This window comes from Elephantulus edwardii, unplaced genomic scaffold, assembly GCF_000299155.1.
Source record: "Elephantulus edwardii isolate Elephantulus edwardi_28Jun2011 unplaced genomic scaffold, EleEdw1.0 scaffold00105, whole genome shotgun sequence".
NCBI lineage: Eukaryota > Metazoa > Chordata > Mammalia > Macroscelidea > Macroscelididae > Elephantulus > Elephantulus edwardii.
The window spans coordinates 6,982,340-6,990,767 of NW_006399855.1; positions in this window are offsets into that span (position 1 = coordinate 6,982,340).

Here is an 8,428-nt window from a genome sequence, read left to right on the forward strand (position 1 = left end):
CATCATTTATCAAAGTTCATATATATATGGAGAAAGAATATATTATGACACACATCTTTATGGATTTTAAATCATCCTGTGCTTCCTTTTTCTGTTCTAATAGCTACTTTTTGGGGGTCTAAGTACAGGTAAAAAATGAGCCCAATTAAGTGTTCTGAAATTTTCAATCAGCTCAGTGTTAACACTTAATTTGTTATGACCTACAAAGTTGAATGTGTTTATATAGTCAATAAAGCACAAATAAACATCTTTGAGGTATTTTCTTCCAAGTTCCCTCTGATAAAAGCTATTAGCAGGCAGATATTTCAAGGAAGCCAATGACAAATGTTCGCACAAACCAGATGAGTGCATGTTGGGCCTATTCTCTCCTTTGCTCTTTATACTATATTCTGAGACTATAAATCTTGGTGGAAAGAGACTGTCTGCCCATCCTTCTTCCTTTACAGAGCTAGTAGATGCCAACCTACAGACTCTGTGTCCTCGTTAGCAAAAAATGGATACTTTCCATTATGACTGTGCTAGTTAAAGCAAATAATGAGATGTGTGATTAAAATTTTAGAAATGAGCAAGTATCAACAAACTTAATTCAAAGACATAAACTGTGCAGCGTCTTCTAGCAAGGTACATTCCTGAACACACTGCTTTTAAAGTTTTTCCAAATGAACTCACAAACCTGACAGTTCTCCTCACTATACACAGTTATTCTTTTGTAACTTCACGCTCTCCTTTCTGTGACTTTTTCTTCAATATTTTACTTATGCTCATATTTGTTTTCCTAGAAATTAAAATAATGGGATTTTTAGTGTGTATTTTTTTACATTTACATAGTCGGCAGCAACTGGGTAAACATACGTCTTTCTCAGTTTCACTATGGATATACACACACGTAAATAAATTACCAGTCTCTAAAACTGAAAAGAAACCAAGGCTTATGCTTATTTTATTTAATGAAATTGTTATTTAAGAACAAAAAGATAATCAGCATATCCATTCCTACTTCATTCAATGAGACTTGAAATTTTGAATTGAATCTAAAAATGAGAAGTGACAGGGTCACAAAATTTGTTGGGTGGAAGGAGGGGTGAGTAAAGAAAGGCGAAAGATCTGGTGTGAAAAACAATGTATATGAACTTTGTAAGTAAACCAGTATAAAATAATCTTAAAAAACCAAGAAGAAAAAAGACACTGTGTGTCTGGTCTTGATGCTTTTAGTAGAAATTTCATTTGCATTTCAGTTTTTATTTCTCAAAATGAAAAGTATACGCATGAAGGATAGAAACTGTAGAAACATATTCTCAGATCCTGTGCAAGATATTAGGTCCTTACTCTTCCTTTTGAAGATACTATGTGATGTTAGCACCTAAAAAAAAAATGGTGTCTTTAAAGATGTCCGTTAAAAAAAAAAAAAAACAAAAAACCAAACAAACCCTTTCAATTATCTTTTTATCTATTAATCAATAGGAAGCACTCTTCATTCTCACTCAGCCTGTAATTCAGAAGCAAATCATACAATAACTTGACACACACACATTTTTAATGAGTTGTTTATCCGACTGAACTTTAAGAAAATTTTATTGTGCTTCTTCCTCTTGTTGTATTTTTATCTATTATTCTTCCTCTTTATAATTTTTTTCATAATTTTCTCCTCCCCACTACTTTGGTATTTAGACAGAAATCATTAATGATCTTTTCTTTAAGATTTCCATCTCAAAATATCATTGCTGCTGAAACTCTGTGTTCAATGTACTTTCTGCCCTACAGTATACCAGATTACATCCCAAATTCTATTTGATCCTACAAATGGTACATATCTAAGCTTTCTTGCTCCTTTGGAAATAAGACAAGAAGTTTAGTACAAGCAAGCCATTAAAAATGAAAGCATTAGGTATGAAATTCTGTTCTATTTACATTTGTTCTATCTAATTAAGAAGTTCAAATTAATTACAACCAGAAGATATTATAACAGAATTTTCAAGATTACTTTGACTTGATGCCAGATAGATCTGAATTTAAATCCATTTCTAACTATTTATTAACTTTACAGCAAGTCATTGCAATTCTCCTAAACACTTTACTTTCTTATCTTTGGCATGAATATTACCAAACTTACTTAAGTGTTGTTGTAATAATTCAGTAAAATTACATATGTTACACACACGCACACACACACACATTTGTACTGCACTCAGAGTAAACACTCGATAGACATTTCATAATCTTTTTGCACTGTGTTTTTCCTCTTGGTTTTGTTGCATTGAAAGTGACTTAGAAAATGGATTTATTCTTACCCTTTTACCTCCTTTCCAAATAACTTCGTCTATCGTTCTGGCCTCAATATATTTTAGAAAAGATAAATGCTAATGTCATTTTTCAGATGGATCTATATTTCATTGACTTAAACAAATCTCGTTTATAATTTTAAGCTCATGCACTCTACAATTTCAGTGACCTTTTGTTCAGCATTTGCTACCAGCCAATTCATCACGCTAAATGCTATGTGTTAAATAGTTCATGTCATGCTCACAATAAGCTGCCTAGAAAGTTACTATATATTCCATTTTACAGATGAGCAAACAGTGAGACTAATCACCTGGCCAAATTCATACAGTACAATTCAACTCAAAACTGGGCTGATTCCAAAGCTCTCAATCTTAACCACTATATATGCATTTCTGCCTCTCAAACATTCTGTCTACTGCAAAGTGGATGATCTTTCCAAAACATAAAACTAGAAACAAGAGTTTTATCTCCTTCCTAGTAAAAACTGCCAGTGCCATCATAATTATCATAAAATCAGAACTCCTTACCTTGAGTTACGAGGCCCTAAGCACTAGGTCCTGCTTAAGCCTCCAACCTCATCTCTTCCTTACAGATCCTTCTTGCCTGCTCTTGAATTAACAAGCTTATCCCTACATTTCATCACTGCGCTAACTCTCCTGTGTCTGACCATCCTTTCCCATTTTTATCACTCAGGTCTCAATTTACATATCTATTCCTCAGAGAGCTCTTTTCCTGACCTTCTAATCTAAAGTAGTTAATTATTCACCAACACCTAAGTCTATTTTAACTCCTGGGAGCAGTTGGCACTATCTAGGATATTTTCTACTTTACTTGAGTATTGTTTCTCTTTCCAAGTCAAATGAACGTCTCACAGGATCAGAGGATTGATCTGCTTTGGTCAATACCTTACCTAGAACTGTTGCCTGGTATATTATAGGCAGTTAGTAAATATTTCTTGGGGGAGGGGGAGAAATAAATTCAGCTTATGTCACTATTCGATCCCTTTTTGTAACTATTGCTCAGGATTCGCTTTATTCTAGGAGCTGTTAAACTTTAAATGTGCAAGTGTGATATATGATTTATGACTTAATTCTGTAAATGCTGTGAGAATTTAAATGAAATTATTATGAGCTTTAACTATGTAAGTATCTACAGAAAAGGAGAATGAACAGATTTTTACAGAAAAAAAGAAAAAACATAAGCAATTCTTTATAAAAAATAAATCACGACAAACAAATATAAATTCAAGAAAATATGCATCTAAGAAACTTAAATACAGAACAAAGTCTATGAACCACTTTAGCTCCAAGCAGTTTAAATGTTGTTGTTGTTGTTGTTGTTGTTGAGAACTGTCAGGTCAAAACTGATCAATAACACCCTGCAATGAGTTTTCAGAAGCAGTTAATTGCAATGAATTAGAAAGGCATAATATTTTCTTTTTTTTTCCCATTTTAATGAAAATTTACAGGGACTTTGGATTTCCATTCATACATTGTTACACACTTTTCTCCTTTCCCAGCCTCATCTCAGCTCACTCTTCTCTTTGAAGAGAAAAAAAAATATTCTTTCATTGCTATAAAATCCTCCACCGACTCCAAGTCCACTTTACTATGTATCTTTTATTCTGGACTCTTGGAATGAAAATAATAGCTAATCATACATACCCTTGAAACAGTTGTCTCCCTCATCTGTTTCAATGCAGTATACATTATGTATCCCCTCGTTTTTTAAGTTCCTCCCAACCCCAATTAGCAGTCCCATTTTACAATAGTGACAGTATGCAGCATTCATCCTTTTGTGACTGAGATATCTCACTCAGCATAATGTCCTCCAGGGTCACCCCTTCTGTATAATATTTCATGAATATGCACACCCATGTTTATTTCTGCTTTGTTCACAATAGCAAAGAGTTTGAAAACAACTCAAGCACCCATCAACAAATGAATGGAGAGAGAAACTCTGGTATATTCACACAATGGAACACTATGCTGCCTTGAAAAACGAGGAACTCATGAAATAGTATAAAAAAGCATAATATTTTCAAAAGCAAAATTACTTAATTGTTATGTGGGTAGTGCCAATGCTTTTCAGAATGTAATCTTAATTTTAAAAATATGACAATTAGTTACTCTATCAAAGATGTCAAGAAAATCAGGAATGTGAAATACATAAAGACTAAAAGCCAAAACCGAACCCATTGTCGTTAATTCCAACAACACAGAGTGACTCTAAAGAACATGGTAGAACAGCTCCATAAAGTTTCCAAGGCTGTAATCTTTGTGAAAAGTCTGCCACACCTTTACCCCATGAAGCAACTACTGATTTCAAACCGTTGAGCTTTTGGATAGCAGCCTGGCACTGAACCACTCCATCTCTAGGGCTTCTAACATAAAAAATATCAACCAAGCCCAAGTCACTAATTTTTAGCCAATTCCAATGTATAAATAACCTCTATCAGATTTCTGAAGCGACAGTCTTTATAGGAGACCATTCAACTTCCCCCTGTGGTACAGTTCTGAACTGTAAACCTTTCGGTTAATCGTCTAATATAACACAGTACGCCGTAAGAGCTCCTTATATAAATAATGTTGTAGTTATTATGTGCTCTCAAGTTGAGTACAACGCATAGCAACCTTATGAACAACAGATCTGAACCGTGCCCTATCCTGTGGCATTTTTATCATTTCTGACATACTCAAGCCCATTCCAGTAGTCCCTGCATTAATCAGATGGAGGTTCTTCGTCTCTTTCATATAATCTCCACCTTTCCAAGCATGATGTCCCTTTCCAACAAATAGTCTCTCCTAGCAACAAGTCCAAAATATGTGGGATGAAGCTTTGCTGGTGATACTTTCTCCAAGACTTTCTTTTGAAAGTCTATGGGATATTCAGTACTCCAACATCACAACTTCCGAAGCATCCATTCTCTGTCAACTTTATTCCTGGTGCAGTTTTCAGATGCATAATGTAGTTGTTATTGTTCTGGGATGCCATCTAGTATGACTTATAGTGACCCTTTGAACAGACAAAATGAACCTTGCCTTATCCTGAACCATCCTCATAATCTCTGACACACTTGAGCTCTTTGCTGAAGCCATGGGATCAATCAATCACAGTAGATTATAATTTCAGATTATACTTGTTACATTAAGATTTCATGAAACAAAGAAAGAAATGAAATGTAATAGAGAAATTTAGAAAGAGCATCCTCACAGAAAGGAAACTGTACTGTGAGACAAAGGGTAAATCATAAAAGATTTTCTTTCTGTTAATTTGTTTATAAATTGCAGACAGTTCCACAGGAGCTGGACAGGCCAAACTTCTGTAACCAATACACTAAAATGTATAATGCTCAAAATCAAGAGAGATATGTTTCTTGATCACAAATAGGTCAGTGTGTGGGTCTAGTTCAAACCCCACTTGGCTCATCTCATCTGGGGATCTAAATTGAAGGTGGATGTTCTATCTACAGAGAGAGACAACTGAGACCACACTGGAAGTTAATGCCTTTGTTAGAAGCAAACAGAGCACGGAGGAGGACAAAGGGGAATATTGTGTGAACCTGAACTGGACTAGTGATTTATCATTAGTTATTACATCACACTGGGAACACTGGAGACATAATTTTTAGTGAATTGTGCTGCTAATTCAAAGTCTATACCTCTCTGTTAGTTCAAAATACCAGTAGTTTCTTGGGAGAAAGAGGAATGGTCTCATCCTGTGCAATTTACAGCTTCAGAAACTTGATGTAGAGTCATTTCCAACTGATGGAAATGAATTTTGAATTTTCTAATGTCACTTAGGGAGTTCTTGTGGCTTAGTAGTAAGGAATCGTGCTGTCAATGCAAAAGAATCCACAAATTACTTCACAAGAGAAAGATGGGCAATCTCCTCCCATGTCATTTACTACCTCTGAAAAGATATTTGTGGGTCAGCTACGAGTTGGTTCTGACTCAATGGTACCCAATATCAACAATTTCATACTGTCTAAATAGTAATATGGTGTTATTTTAGTACAAGGGAGGCTAGGAAACTAACTCCAAGTTGCTAGCGATATGTCTAACACTTCTAGAAAAAGGCAGAAAGAGAAGATGTATTTATTTTGACTCAGTGACTTTATGAATAATAGCCCTGAACCCTGAACCCTGCCTTATCCTGAGGCAATCTCATCATCTCTGACAAACCTACCCCCATTGCCATAGTCACTTTGCCAATCTATCTCATCCCAGGTGTTCCTCTTCTGTGCTGACCATCTACTCTTCTAAGCATGATGTCCTTCTTTAAAGACTGGTCCCTCCTGGCAGCATGCCCAACGTATATGAAACAGAGCTTCAGAATTCTTGTTGCATATGAGCTACCTGGTTTCACCCTCTCTGAGACAGACTTACTTGTTCTCTTTTTGGTTTTTCTGACTTAGCTCTTTGCACATTTTGTTATAATAATTTGTTTGCCTTTGATAATGATCCTTTGGAATCTTCTGTTCAACTATTGAACTTCCTATTTTCTTTCCCTTGTTTTGGCTTATCAGTGTTCTAGGGTAGTAAATATTCAGAGTGTCTTCTGACATTCAACTCAGTATTTTCTTCCTCATCTTTGTAATGCCATATTGTATTCTTCATGAATGGTATTCTTGATATGATCCCATGGCTCATCTGGTTTCCTTTCACTAGTAATAATATTATTATATTATTAGTATTTTATTAGTATATTATTATTATATTATTAGCATTTCATTAGTATTAGCAGCAAGCCTTTTCTTGTGATTTTTTTAAGCTCAGTTGGGTTAGACTCAAGGTCCTATTTTGATTCTTGTGGATTTGTTTTCATTTTCTTTAGCTTCAATTTGAACTTGCACAAGACTATTTGATGGCCTGCTCCATAGTCAGGACCTGATATTGAGCACAGTCAGCTGATATTGAGCCTCTCCAACAATTCTTTCCACAAATGTAATTGATCTGATTCCGGTGTAGTCAACTAGGTGAGGTCCATGTGAATAGAGGCTGTTTGTGTTTTTTACAAAAAAAAATATTTGCAATGAATAAATCATTGATAGTACAAAATTCTATCATTCTATCCCAGCCTCATTTGTCACCAAGTTCATATTTTCTGATGACTGATCCTTATTTCTTAGTCCCAAATTTTGCATTCCAGTCATCAATTATTAATCAATCTTGGTTTCATATTCAATCAATTTCACTTCTTCCTCTTTGGCCCTGGTTTTGGTGCATACATTTGAATGATAATAGCATTAACATGTCTTCCTTATATTTATATGGATATTATCCTGTCATTTACAACATCGTATTTCAAGATGAATATGGAAATCATCTTTTTTGTCTATAAATGTGACTGCATTTTTTCTCACTTTTTCATTCCTGAAGTAGTAGATCATATGATTTTCTGTCAAAATGGCCCATGCCAATCCATCTCAGCTTGCCAATACTTAGTATGTCAATATTTATACATTCTAGTTCTTTTTCTAACAATGTCCAATTTTCTTATATTCATACTTTATCATTCTTCAAACTACATTTTTGTCTTGATTTCCTGAGTTTGTCTTCTCTCATCAATATAAAATTACTAACCTTTGTAACTCATAATTGCTGTGATGCTAAGCACTGTGACACTGATGTGCCAAATGCAACAATGGTTACCCATGGTGGATGATGTTTGGTGATCCTGATTAAAACAAGTTTGGAATCAGGAATGTCATCCATTTCGGAAATGGCTTGCCTCTGGAAACACTATGAATGGTGTTCAGGTTTTTCATTCATAGGGTCGCTATGAGTCGTCTACAACTCGACAGCACCTAACAACAGTAACAACAACAACAACAACAACAACAACGCTTTCTATCTAATCTTTGAGTTACTATTATCAGTTAGATACTATATTGAAAATTCTCAAATGGCTGTAGTCTTCAACGGAGATCTTTTTTACTAGTTAAACTATAGCTTTGAGATTGACTCAGTTAATATTTTTCGTTTATAGATTAAAAATTGTGTCAGAAAAATAATTTTAGAGTTTTGCCCACTCTCCATGGCTCTATAAATCTTAGAGTATATGTAAATTTGAAATTCTGTCCCATATTTACTCTGTTTTCATAAGGTTTCTTCTTTGGGCTTTATGAGGAGGAATGTGGCATTGG